Raw genomic sequence first — 12,493 nt, forward strand, 5'->3', positions numbered from 1 at the left:
CATGGTCACATTTACACATTATGAAAGTCATTCTTACAACAGCATAAGAGTGGATTGGATAAAAACAAGATCAAAGGCATGGGAACCCATCATGGGGCTTTTGGAGAACTCTAGCAGAGAGGTGATAGTGGTCTGAAATAAAGCCACTGCAGTGAGGATGGAGAGGAGGGGGAATTCAAGAATGTTAAAGTGAAAAAATGGATAGATTTGATGCCCAGTGAGATTAAAGGCTAAATAAGATGGAAGAATGAGGATAATTCTCAGCTTTCTGATTTAAGTAATTAGGTATCTGATGGTGCTATTCAAAAAGATAGGGGAAAATGAAAAGATGAGCACAGGTCTGGTGAAGCAGGAAGAAAGTAAACTTACTTTTGAACATACAAGTATCTCTGAAGCATTCAAGCAAAGATATCCAGGAAGAAGCTGGATATATATTTTTTTAACATCTTTATTGGAGTATAACTGCTTTACATTGTTGTGTTAGTTTCTGCTGTATAACAAAGTGAATCAGCTATACGTATACTTTTATCCCCATATCCCCTCCCACTTGCATCTCCCTCCCACCCTCTCTGTCCCACCCCTCTAGGTGATCACAAAGCACGGAGCTGATCTCCTCCTGCGATACAGCTGCTTCCCACTAGTCATCTGTTTTACATATAGTAGTGTATATATGTCCAGGCCACTCTCGCACTTCGTCCCAGCTTACCCTTCCCCCTCCCCGTGTCCTCAAGGTGATTCTTTGTATCTGCATCTTTTTCCCTCCTACCCCTAGGTTCCTCAGAACCATTTTTTTTTTATTTTTAGTTTCCATATATATGTGTTAGCATACAGTATTTTTCTCTTTCTGACTTACTTCACTCTGTATGACAGACTCTAGGTCCATCCACCTCATTACAAGTAACTCAATTTCATTTCTTTTTATGGCTGAGTAATATTCTATTGCATATATGTGCCACATCTTCTTTATCCATTCATCTGTCAATGGACACTTAGGTTGCTTCCATGTCCTGGCTATTGTAAATAGTGCTGCAATGAACATTTTGGTACATGACTCTTTTTGAATTATGGTTTTCTCAGGGTATATGCCCAGCAGTGGGATTGCTGGGTCATATGGTAGTTCTATTTTTAGTGTTTTAAGGTACTTCCATACTGTTCTCCATAGTGGCTGTATCAATTTACATTCCCACCAACAGAGCAAGAGGGTTACCATTTCTCCACACCCTCTCCAGGATTTATTGTTTGTAGATTTTTTTTTTTTTTGCGTTATGCGGGCCTCTCACTGTTGTGGCCTCTCCCGTTGCGTAGCACAGGCTCCGGACGCACAGGCTCAGCAGCCATGGCTCACGGGCCCAGCCGCTCTGCGGCATGTGGGATCTTCCCGGACCAGGACACGAACCCATGTCCCCTGCATCGGCAGGCGTACTATCAACCACTGCACCACTAGGGAAGCCCTTGTAGATTTTTTTTTGATGATGGCCATTCTGATTGGTGTGAGGTGATACCTCACTGTGGTTTTGATTTGCATTTCTCTAATGATTAGTGATGTTGAGCATCCTTTCATGTGTCTGTTGGCAATCTGTATATCTTCTTGGAGAAATGTCTATTTAGGTTTTGTGCCCATTTTTGGATTGGGTTGTTTGTTTTTCTGATATCGAGCTGCATGAGCTGCTTCTATATTTTGGAGATTAATCCTTTGTCAGTTGCTTTGTTTGCAAATACTTTCTCCAATTCTGAGGGTTGTCTTTTCATCTTCTTTATAGTTTCCTTTGCTCTGCAAAAGCTTTTAAGTTTCATTAGGTCCCATTTGTTTATATTTTATTTTATTTCCATTTCTCTATGAGGTGGGTCAAAAAGGATCTTGCTGTGATTTATGTAATAGAGTGTTCTGCCTATGTTTTCCTCTAAGAGTTTTATAGTGTCTGGCCTTACATTTCAGTCTTTAATCCATTTTGAGTTTATTTTTGTGTGTGGTATTAGGAAGTGTCCTAATTTCATTTTTTACATGTAGCTGTCCTGTTTTCCCAGCACCACTTATTGAAGAGGTGTCTTTTCTCCACTGTGTATTCTTGCATCCTTTATCAAAGATAAGGTGACTCTATGTGCAGGGATTTATCTCTGGATTTTCTTTCCTGTTCCATTGATCTATATTTCTGTTTTTGTGCCAGTACCATACTCTCTTGATTACTGTAGCTTTGTAATATAGTCTACATTCAGGGAAAATGATTCCTCCAGCTCCGTTTTTCTTTCTCAAATTTGCTTTGGCTATTCGGGATCTTTTATGTTTCCATACAAATTGTGAACTTTTTTGTTCTAGTTCTGTGAAAAATGCCATTGGTAGTTTGATAGAGATTGCATTGAATCTGTACATTGCTTTGGGTAGTACAGTCATTTTCACAATATTGATTCTTCTAATCCAAGACCATGGTATATCTCTCCATCTGTATCATTTTTAATTGCTTTCATCAGTGTCTTATAGTTTTCAGCATACAGGTCTTTTGTCTCCTTAGGTAGGTTTATTCCTAGGTCTTTTATTCTTTATGTTGCAATGGTAAATGGGAGTGTTTCCTTATTTTCATTTTCAGACTTTTCATCATTAATGTGTAGGACTGCAAGAGATTTCTGTGCATTAATTTTGTATCCTACGACTTCACCCAATCCATTGATTAGCTCTAGTAGTTTTCTGGTGGCATCTTTAGGACTATCCCTATACTATATCATGTCATCTGCAAACAGTGACTGTTTTACTTCCTCTCTTTCTGATTTTGTTTCCTTTTATTTCTTTTCCTTCTCTGATTGCTGTGACTAAAACTTCCAAAATTATGTTGAATAATAATGGTGAGAGTTGGCAACCTTGTCTTGTTCCTGATCTTAGTGGAAACGGTTTCAGTTTTTCACCATTGAGAATGATATTGGCTGTGGGTTTGTCATATATGGCCTTTATTATGTTGAGGTAAGTTCCCTTTATGCCTACTTTCTGGAGGGTTTTTATCATAAATGGGTGTTAAATTTTGTCAAAAGATTTTTTGCATTATTGAGATTATCATGTGGTTTTTATCCTTCACTTTGTTAATATGGTGTTTCACATTGACTAATTTGCGTATTTTGAAGAATCCTTGCATTCCTAGGTAGACCTCACTTGATCATGGTGTATGATCCGTTTAATGTGCTGTTTGATTCTGTTTGCTAGTATTTTGGTGAGGATTTTTGCATCTATGTTTATAAGAGGTATTGACCTGTTATTTTCCTTTTTTTGTGTGTGACATCTTTGTCTGGTTTTGGTATTGGGGTGATCGTGGCCTTGTAGAATGAGTTTGGGAGTGTTCCTCCCTCTGCTATATTTTGGAAGAGTTTGAGAAGGATAGGTGTTAGCTCTCTTCTAAATGTTTGATAGAATTTGCCTATGAAGCCATCTGGTCCTGGGCTTTTGTTTGTTGGAAGATTTTTAATCACAGTTTCGATTTCAGTGCTTGTGATTTGTCTGTTCACATTTACTATTTCTTCCTGGTCCAGGAAGGTTGTGTTTTACTAAGAATGTGTCCATTTCTTCCAGATTGTCCATTTTATTGGCATATAGTTGCTTGTAATAATCTCTGATGATCCTTTGTATTTCTGCAGTGTCACTTGTTACTTCTTTTCATTTCTAATTCTGTTGATTTGAGTCTTTTCCTTTTTTTTCTTGAAGAGTCTGGCTAATGGTTTATCAGCTTTGTTTATCTTCTCAAAGAACCAGCTTTTAGTTTTATTGATCTTTGCTATTGTTTCCTTCATTTCTGATCTGATTTTCTTGATTACTTTCCTTCTTCTAACTTTGGGATTTTCTTGTTCTTCTTTCTCTAACTGTTTTAGGTTTATGGTCAGGTTGTTTATTTGATATTTTTCTTGTTTCTTGAGGTAGGAGTTTATTTCTATAAACTACCTTCTTAGAACTGCTTTTGCTGCATCGCATACATTTTGAGTTACCGTGTGTTCATTGTCATTTGTTTCTAAGTATTTTTGATTTCCTCTTTGATTTCTTTAGTGATATCTTAGTTATTTAGTAGTGTACTGTTTAGCCTCCATGTGTTTGTATTTTTTACACTTTTTTCCTGTAATTCATATCTAGTCTCATAGCATTGTGGTTGGAAGATATACTTGATACGATTTCAATTTTCTTAAATTTACCAAGGCTTGGTTTGTGACCCAAGATATGATCTATCCTGGACAGTGTTCCATGAGCACTTGAGAGGAAAGTGTATTCTGTTGTGTTTGGATGAAATGTCCTATAAATATGAATTAAGTCCATCTTGTGTAATGTATCATTTAAAGCTTGTGTTTCGTTATTTATTTTCTTTTTGGATGACCTGTCCCTTGGTGTGAGTGGTGTGTTAAAGTCCCCTACTATTAATGTGTTACTGTCGATTTCCCCTTTTATTGCTGTTAGCATTTGCCTTATGCTGATGTGCTCCTATGTTGGATGCATAAATATTTACAGTTGTTATATCTTCCTCTTGTGTTGATCCCTTGGTCATTATGTAGTGTCCTTCTTTATCTCTTGTAATAGTCTTTATTTTAAAGTCTACTTTGTCTGATATGAGAATCGCTACTCCATCTTTCTTTTGATTTCCATTTGCATGGAATATCTTTTTCCGTCACCTCACTTTCAGTCTGTATGTGTCCCTAGGTCTGTAGTGGGTCTCTTGTTGAGAGCATATATATGGATTTTGTTTTTGTATCCATTCAGTCATTCTATGGGTTTTGGTTGGAACATTTAATCCATTTACATTCAAGGTTGTTATCGATATGTATGTTCCTATTATGATTTAATAATTGTTTTGGGTTTGTTTTTGTAGGTCTTTTCCTTCTCTTGTGTTTCCTGCCTAGAGAAGTCCCTTTAGAATTTGTTGTAAAGCTGGTTTGGTGGTGCTGAATTCTCTTAGCTTTTGCTTGTCTGTAAAGCTTTTAATTTCTCTGTCGAATCTGAATGAGATCCTTGCTGGGTAGAGGAATCTTGAATGTAGGTTTTTCCCTTTCATCACTTTAAATATGTCCTGCCACTCCCTTCTGGCTTGCAGAGTTTCTGCTGAATGATCAGCTGTTAATCTTATGGGGATTCCCTTGTATGGTATATGTTGCTTTTCCTTTGCTGCTTTTAATATATTTTCTTTGTATTTAATTTTTGATAGTTTGATTAATATGTGTCTTGGCATGTTTCTCCTTGGATTTATCCTGTATGGGACTCTCTGCATTTCCTGGACTTGATTGACTGTTTCTTTTCCCATATTAGGGAAGTTTTCAACTATAATCTCTTCAAATATTTTCTCAGTCCCTTTCTTTTCCTCTTCCTCTGGGACCCCTATAATTTGAATGTTGGTGCATTTAATGTTGTCCCAGAGGTCTCTGAGAGTGTCCTCCATTCTTTTCATTCTTTTTTTCTTTATTCTGCTCTGCAGTAGTTATTTCCACTATTTTATCTTCCAGGTCACTTATCCATTCATCTGGCTCAGTTATTCTGCTATTGATTCCTTCTAGAGAATTTTTAATTTCATTTATTGTGTTGTTCATCATTGTTTGTTTGTTCATTAGTTCTTCTAGGTCTTTGTTTAACGTTTCTTCTATTTTCTCCATTCTATTTCTAAGATTTTGTATCATCTTTACTATCGTTACTCTGAATTCTTTTTCAGGTAGACTGCCTATTTCCTCTGCATTTGTTTGGTCTGGTGGGTTTTTGCTTTTCTCCTTCATCTGCTGCATATTTCTCTCTCTTCTCATTTTCCTTAACTTACTGTGCTTGGGAGTCTCCTTTTCACAAACTGCAGATTCGTAGTTCCCATTGTTTTTGGTGTCTGCCCCGAGTGGATGAGGTTGGTTCAGTGGGTTGTGTAGGCTTCCTGGTGGCGGGGACTGGTGCCTGTTCTCTGGTGGATGGAACTGGATCTTCCCTTTCTGGTGGGCAGGATCACGTCCAGTGGTGTGTTTTGGGGTGTTTGTGAAGTTGTTATGATTTTAGGCAGCCTCTCTGCTAAATGGGTGGGGTTGTGTTCCTGTCTTGCTAGTTTCTTGGCATGAGGCATCCAGCACTAGTGCTTGCTGGTCATTGAGTGGAGCTGGGTCTTAGCGTTGAGATGCAGATCTCTGGGAGAACTCTCGCCCAATGATATTAATTGGGGCTTTGATGTCTCTGGTGGTCCAGTGTCCTGAACTCGGCTCTCCCACCTCAGAGGCTCAGGGCAGTCACCTGGCTGGAGCACCAAGACTCTGTCAGCCACACGACTCAGGAAAAAAGGGAGAAAATAAATAAATAGGATAAAGTTATTAAAATAAAAATTTTAAAAATATTATTAAAATAAAAACAATAAAAAAGAAAGGAAGAGAGCAACCAAGTCAATAAAGAAATCTACCAATGATAATAAACTCTAAATACTAAACTACGACAAACATAAAACCAGAAACAAATTAGATGTAGAAAGCAAACCCCAAGTCTACAGTTGCTCCCAAAGTCCACCGCCTCAATTTTGGGTTGATTTGTTGTCTATTCAGGTATTCCAGAGATTCAGGGTACATCAAGTTGATTGTGGAGATTTAATCCACTGCTCCTGAGGCTGCTAGGGGAGATTTCCCTTTCTCTTCTTTGTTCGCACAGCTGCTGGGGCTCAGCTTTGGATTTGGCCCCACCTCTGCATGTAAGTCACCTGAGGGCGTCTGTTCTTTGCTCAGACAGGACGGGGTTAAAGTAGCAGCTGATTAGGGGGCTCTGACTCACTTAGGCTGAGGGAAGATAGGGGTACAGAATGTGGGGCGAGCCTGCGACGGCAGAGGCGAGCATGACATTGCAGCAGCCTGGGGCACACCCTGTGTTTCCCCCGGGGAAGTTGTCCCTGGATCACGGAACCCTGGCAGTGGCAGGCTGCACAGGCTCCCGGGAGGGGAGGTGTGGAGAGTGACCTGTGCTCGCACACAGGCTTCTTGGTGGCGGCAGCAGCAGCCTTAGCATCTCATGCCCGTCTCTGGGGTCCGTGCTGATAGCCACAGATCTCGCCCATCTCTGAAGCTCATTTAGTCAGTGTTCTGAATTGTCTCCTCATGCAACCCAAAACAATGGTCCCTTGACTCTTAGGCAGTTCCAGACTTTTTCCCGGACTCCCTCCCATTTAGCTGTGGTGCACTAGGCTCCTTAAGACTGTGTTTATGCAGCCAACTCCAGTCCTCTCCGTGGAATCTGAACTCTGAAACCCAAGCCTCAGCTCCCAGCCCCCACCAGCCCTGGTGGGTAAGCAGACAAGCCTCTCGGGCTGGTGAGTGCTGGTCGGCACTGATCCTCTGTGCGGGAATGTCTCAGCTTTGCCCTCTGCACCCCTGTTGCTGCGCTCTCCTCCATGCCTCCAAACCTTCCACCCACCCACCCCACGTCTCCACCAGTGAAGGGGCTTTCTAGTCTGTGGAAACTTTTCCTCCTTCACAGCTCCATCCCAGAGGTGCAGGTCCCATCCCTATTCTTTTGTCTGTGTTTTTTCTTTTTTCTTTTGCCCTACCCACGTATGTGGGGAGTTTCTTGCCTTTTAGAAAGTCTGACGTCTTCTGCCAGCGTTCAGCAGGTGTTCTGTAGGAGTTGTTCCACGTGTAGATGTATTTTTGATGTATTTGTGGGAAGGAAGGTGATCTCCACGTGTTACTCCTCTGCCATCTTGAAGGTCCTCTCTGGATATAATTTTTAAGTGTAGTATAATATGGTTTCAAGTCTAATGTATTATCTATTCCTATGACTACTTAGCTCAGTGCTTTAATGAAGTCGTTAAGTGTCTCAGTTTAATTTCTTCTTCTTGACTTAACCGGTAAAATTCTGCCAGTGACAAGAATAGTAAGAGAGACCAAAAGATTAAGGGCAAATACATTGCCATAACTAATTGTTGGTCAGTAGTATCATCTTTTTTAGAACCTAATTATGAATTGGAGAAAGTGACAATTTAGCTTTTTATATCTTATGCCTGTGTTGAAAGAAAGGTAACTTGAGTAGAAGAATGTAAGGCACAAATAAAATGACACCTAACAAAACCTCACAGGGTACTAGTAAATAGTTTCTGCTGTTGACCATATATTATATTTACCATTACAAACTTCTGTAAATTGAGTTCAACCTTTTTCCCTTTTCCTGAAAGAAAAATCAAATAATGAATATAAAAAATGAATGGATATCAAGGCACAAGGAACGTTATATAATACAAATTACAAAACTGCAGTGTAGTTATACAAAATTATGATCTTCATGAGATAAGATGAGTTTGTATTCAGCCAAAGAATCAACATAATTGCAAAGCAGAGTCTGAATCAGCTGGATTAAATAATGGTCTTTCTTAAAAAAGGCAATCTTTTTATAAAACAGCTTTCCTAAAAGTTTTGCAGAAGTTATCAGTAGTCTACATAACTTTACACATTTATTTAAAAATCTAAGTTAAACAAGGTTGACTAAGGAAGTTAGAAATGGAGCTCTCCAAAATAGAATCTAGAGGAAAGACTGTCAGTAGGCTCCAGACATATGGATTGGTAAGATTTCCAGACATATGAAGCAGTTTAAATATTTCCAAGTATTTGATATCACTGATTCAAAGTCTCAGAGTCAGTGCTGACCAGACTGGGTGTGTGTTCCAAGATTCCCAACCTAATGCCAATCTCTTGGGAAAAAATCTCTCATAAGAGCCCTCCCTACAGTGCTCTGAAAACTTCACCTGGCCACCATAAAGCTTTAAAATATCATTAGGAGAATTTTTTTTCAAAAGAACCAGAAATTTTCAGTGACATGCCTTAGAACATTGCTTTCTTTGCTCTTTGGTGCATATAGATGTGGTATCAGTAGTTTCAATCTGTTTCTTTGCTCCTTTATGAAAATAGCTTGTCTGAGAAGTCCTTTTCTTTAGAAATTATGACTATTTCAGTTCGCAATTTGAGATCCTATAATCTCTAAGCAAACCTTTACGTTAGTTCTTTAATCAGAAAATGTCTCTGCTGCACAAAGTTTTGTTATTAATATGCAAATGAATGCTGTAATGCAGATGACACTTTTCCCCAAACCACATTCAATTAACATACCAATAACTTTAGGTTCTCCTAGTGTAATCAGAATTAGTGTTTTACATGACAGATTTTTTAACACTTCTTAGGTTGTGGGAAGAAAGAATCTGAAGCCATCGTTTATTATCATGATGCAAATGCAAAACATATAGATTGAGAGAATGGAAGAAAATGGCCAAAGATGACGTAAATATAACAATGTTATAAATGCTCTTATTCAGGTTTCTTAATTGATTGCTGAACCAGGGAACCATATAACTACCTTAAAGAAGGCACTTCATATTAAAATTAGCAATTGTACCGATCTGTTATAATAGACTTATATAATCAAGTTCCTTTCTACCCTACACATGAAATGGAAACAGCAACAAAAATAAAGAAAATCACAACAGATTATATGTAAACTGCTGCAATTCTGTGTCCCTTAAAACAAGTTTATATGGTTGAAGCATTTTAATAGATTAAAGTTCAAAATTAAAAATTAGCCTGAAAACATTGTCTTCAGACTCTCTATAAGTGGAACAGAAGTTCTTCAGCTTCTAAGCATGTTACTGATCAATGTTTGTGACTAAAGAATTGTCTACCTGCCATGAGGCAGGTTTAAATGAACATGGAATGAAACACTGAAGTCTCTTGTTGTATTTTCTCTGTGTTGGGAAATAATTTTGTGAAATTTATTCAGCAACAACTTACTTGTCACTTATTTTATTATAGTCAGTAATATAGATTCTGGGGCAGTAGTGTGAAAAAAATGTCTTTTAGTACTCAAACGTACCTCTTTTTTATTGTGATATCTTTTTTATTTAACTTTCATTTTTATTTTTACTTATTTTTTATATCTTTATTAGAGTATGACTGTTTTATGATGTTGTGTTAGATTCTACTGTACAACAAAGTGAATGAGCTATATGTATACATATGTCCCCATATAAACTCTCTCTTGAGCCTCCCTCCCACCCTCCCTATCCCACCCCTCTAGGTCATCACAAAGCACCGAGCTGATCTCCCTGTGCTACACAGCAGCTTCCCACTAGCTATCTATTTTACATTTGGTAGTGTATATATGTCAGTGCTACTCTCTCACTTCGTCTCAGCTTTCCTTTCCCCCACTGTGTCCTCAAGTCCATTCCCTACATCTGTGTCCTTATTGCTGCCTGCCACTAGGTTCATCAGTACCGTTTTTTTAGATTCCATATATTGCATTAACATACAGTATTTGCTTTTCTCTTTCTGACACACTTCGGTCTGTATGGCAGACTCTAGATTCATCCACCTCATGGCAAATAACTCAATTTCATTCCTTTTTATGGCTGAGTAATATTCCATTGTATACATCTGCCACACCTTCTTTATCCATTCATCTGTTGATGGACACTTAGGCTCCTTCCATGTCCTGGCTACTGTAAATACTGCTGCAGTGAACATTCTGGTACATGACTCTTTCTGAACTATGGTTTTCTCAGGGTATATGCCCAGTAGTGGGATTGCTGGGTCATATGATAGTTCTATTTTTAGCTTTTTAAGGAACTTCCATACTGTTCTCCATAGTGGCTGTATCAATTTACATTCCCACCAACAGTGCAGGAAGGTTCCCTTTGCTCCACACCCTATCCAGCATTTATTGTTTGTAGATTTTTTGATTAAGGGCTTTCTGACTGGTGTGAGGTGATACCTCATTGTGGTTTTGACTTGCATTTCTCTAGTGATTAGTGACGTTGAGCAACCTTTCATGTATTTGTTGGCAATCTGTATATCTTCTTTGGAGAAATGTCTGTTTAAGTCTTCTGCCCATTTTTAATTGGGTTGTTTGTTTTTATGATATTGAGCTACATGAGCTGTTTTTATATTTTGGAGATTAATCCTTTGTCAGTTGATTCGTTTGCAAATAGTTTCGCCCATTCTGAGGGTTGTCTTTTCATCTTGTTCATAGTTTCCTTTGCTGTGCAAAAGCTTTTAAGTTTCATTAGGTCCTATTTGTTTATATTTTATTTTATTTCCATTTCTCTAGGAGGTGGGTCAAAAAGGATCTTGCTGTGATATATGTCATAAAGTGTTCTGGCTATGTTTTCCTCTAAGAGTTTTACAGTGTATGGTCTTATATTTAGGTCTTTAATCCATTTTGAGTTTATTTTTGTGTATGGTGTTAGGAAGTGTTCTAATTTCATGTTTTACATGTAGCTGTCCAGTTTTCCCAGCACCACATATTGAAGAAGCTGTCTTTTCTCCGTTGTATATTCTTACCTCCTTTGTCAAACATAAGGCGACGCTATGTGTGGGAATTTATCTCTCGATTTTCTATCCTGTTCCATTGATCTATATTTCTGTTTTTGTGCCAGTACCATACTCTCTTGATTACTGTAGCTTTGTAATATAGTCTGAAGTCAGGGAGCTTGATTCCTCCAGCTCCTTTTTTCTTTCTCATTGTTGCTTTGGCTATTCAGGGTCTTTTCTGTTTCCATACAAATTGTGAATTTTTTTGTTCTAGCTTTGTGAAAAATGCCATTGGTTGTTTGATAGGGATTGCATTGAGTCTGTAGATTGCTTTGGGTAGTGTAGTCATTTTCACAATGTTGATTCTTCCAATCCAAGAACATGGGATATCTTTCCATCTCTTTGTATCATGTTTGATTTCTTTCATCTGTGTCTTACAGTTTTCTGCATTTAGGTCTTTTGACTCCTTAAGTAGGTTTATTCCTAGGTATTTTATTCTTTTTGTTGCAATAGAAAATGGGAGTGTTTCCTTAATTTCTCTTTCTGGGTTTTCATCATCATTGTATAGGAATGCAAGAGATTTCTGTGCATTAACTTTGTATCCTGCAACTTTACGAAATTCATTGATTAGCTATAGTACTTTTCTCTTGGCATCTTTAGGATTTTCTATGCATAGTACCATGTCTTCTGCAAACAGCAACAGTTTTACTTCTTATTTTCCAATTTGGATTCATTTTATTTCTTTTTCTTCTCTGATTGCCATGGCTAAAACTTCCAAAACTATGTTGAATAATATCTTAGAGGAAATGATTTCAGTTTTTCACCATTGAGAATGATGTAGGCCATGGGTTTGTCATATATGGCTTTTATTATGTTGAGATAGATTCCCTCTCTGTGCACTTTCTGTAGAGTTTTTTTTTATCATAAATCAGTATTGAGGGCTTCCCTGGTGGCGCAGTGGTTGAGAGTTCGCCTGCCGATGCAGGGGACACGGGTTCGTGCCCTGGTCCGGGAAGATCCCACATGCCACGGAGCGGCTGGGCCCGTGAGCCATGGCCGCTGAGCCTGTGCGTCCGGAGCCTGTGTTCCGCAACGGGAGAGGCCACAACAGTGAGAGGCCCGCGGACCGAAAAAAAAAAAAAGAAAAATTCCACTCATTAACTGAAAAATCAATCAAGATGAAGCATGAACATATAATTCATTCATTTTTGTTTAACATGACTCCTTGCTAGAAATTTGT

This window comes from Lagenorhynchus albirostris, chromosome 11 (genome assembly GCF_949774975.1).
Source record: "Lagenorhynchus albirostris chromosome 11, mLagAlb1.1, whole genome shotgun sequence".
Lineage (NCBI taxonomy): Eukaryota > Metazoa > Chordata > Mammalia > Artiodactyla > Delphinidae > Lagenorhynchus > Lagenorhynchus albirostris.